The 2,126-nt window shown below is 58.6% G+C and overlaps 1 protein-coding gene across 1 annotated transcript in view; it reads right to left on the minus strand.

Moving 5' to 3' along the window:
* Positions 1-2,126, minus strand: part of RIBC2 (RIB43A domain with coiled-coils 2) — a 14,773-nt gene that overhangs the window by 3,127 nt on the left and 9,520 nt on the right. The window lies entirely within an intron of this gene.

Consider the following 2,126-nt stretch of genomic DNA (forward strand, 5'->3'; position numbering starts at 1 on the left):
AGCAGGAAGTGGGCTCCGGAGGAGAAACTGCACGAGCTGTCACGCCCACACTCCCACCCTCACCCTGCCCCTGTGGCCGCGGATCATCAGCCTGAGCTCCTGCCCCCACTGGCTCAACCGGTGCCTCAAGCCCCTTGCTCTTCCGCCACCCACTCGCCAGTCCAGCAGGTCTGCCCTCTGGCATCCCCTCCTGCATCCCACTCACGGAATGGCCAGTAAGCTGTTATTTCTACAATCAGAAAAACAAACAACGTTCCCGCGACCCCACGTCCCCGCGGCTACCACCCCATTTCCCCACGCACTTTACAAACACCTTGAAAGTGTTGCCTGCATTTCCGTCTCCACATCCTCCTGTGGGTTCTCTCTCTCTCAAGCCCATTCGAGAGGCTGTCGCCCCCACCCCTCCACCAAAGATGCTCCTGACAGAGACCCCAGTGCCCGCCCTGGTGCTGGATCCAGCGTCCAGTCTGCGGCCCAGCAGCGACGTTCGACCCAGGGGTTCCCACTCTCCTTCCAAAACACTCACGTCACTTGGCTTCCGGGTCGCCCCGCTGCCTGTCCCCCTCCTCTCTGGCTGCCCCTTCTCAGGCCCCTTTAAGAAACGGAGTGCGGAGGGTCCCAGGACTCAGTCCTTAGACGCCTTCTCCTCTGTCTACACTCACTTCCTGCGTCATCTCATCCAGGTTCACTGCTTTAAATACTGTGTAGCGGTGACTCTGTTTATGTCTCCAGCCCGGACCCTGTTCTGAGATCCGAACTGTACACCCAGCTGCCTACTGGGCTTTACTGGAGGCTGTGACAGAAAATAGTACTTGTCCCCAAGTAGTCACTTTTCCTTCTTCCTCACAAAAGAATTGCCAGCACTTCACTGCCTGGAACAGATGCTACATGTCCAGCCTTCTTTAGAGCTGGGGACAACTTTGTGACTAAATATTGCCCGATGAATATAAATGGAACTGTCCCATGAAACTTCTGGGAAGTGTCCCTAGAGCGTTCTTCCCCATTCCTGCTTCCTGCTCGCTGGAACAGGCACGTGGCCGCTGGAGCTCCAACAGCCACCTTGCACTAAGAGGTGGGAGCCCGGTGCCAAGGGTGGCAGAACCTCAGTGTCCGTGGAGCTGCCGGAGCATCCTGGGCTGTTTTCCTCAGGCTTCGGTCTCTACACGTAAGAGATGAAGTTCCATCTTGCTCAAGATGCTGTTATTTGTTTTGTTTGTTTGTTTGTTTGTTTTTGCCATGTTCAGGCAAGCCGAATCCTGACAGATGCAGATGTCGAACGGCCACTGCACACGTAACAGCCCAAACAGCACATGTGATTTCCACGCCCTCTACCAGGCTGCTCCTCCCTCCATCTTCTCCATTGCCGAAAACGCCAGCTCCGTCCTCTCGTTACCCAGGCCAGGAGGCCTGCAGTGACCCTCACCTCCTCTGTCTCCCATGTACCATGGCCGACCCTTCAGCCGACCCTGTCCGCTCTACCTTCAGAATAGGTCCAGAATGCGACCACTTCTCAGCGCCCCTGCCGCCAGCACCCTGGACCCAACCAGGATCGGCTGTCACCTCAACCAGCACCCAGCCTCCCCAAGGATCGCTCTTCTTCCATCCCCCCCGCCCCCCGAGTCCACCCTCAACACGGCGGCAAGAGGGACCTGTTAAATGTCGGTCAGGACATGTCACGCCTCTGCTCGAAACCCTCCAGGGTCCCCCAACTCAGTCACAGGAAAAGCCAGTCTTCCCCAGTGGCCTGCCGGGACCTCAGCCCCCCGCCTCCCGCCCGTCCTCCTCCTCCGGCCCGCTCCCCTCACTGCCCCCCAGCTCTCAGGCTCCTCGCTTTTCTCTGACCAGGGCAGGATGGTCCTGCCTCGAAGCCTTTGCCCTTGCAGTTTCTCCAGGTGTCTGCATGGCTCGCTTCCTCCCCTCCTTCAGGTCTTTGTTCCAGTGTCACTTCTGAGTCCCCCGGCGACCCTCCTCTGCCCGGCACCCTCGATCCCCTTGATCCAGCCCTTCTTTCCTCCTCAGCACTCACTGCCCAAGCTACATCACACACACACAGGATTATATGGCCCACTAGAATGTAGGCCCCCTGAGGGCAGCTGCCAGGGCGATGGGCGGGGGGGAGGAAGGCG

The sequence above is a fragment of the Pteropus alecto genome, unplaced genomic scaffold, assembly GCF_000325575.1.
Source record: "Pteropus alecto unplaced genomic scaffold, ASM32557v1 scaffold157, whole genome shotgun sequence".
In the NCBI taxonomy this organism is placed as follows: domain Eukaryota; kingdom Metazoa; phylum Chordata; class Mammalia; order Chiroptera; family Pteropodidae; genus Pteropus; species Pteropus alecto.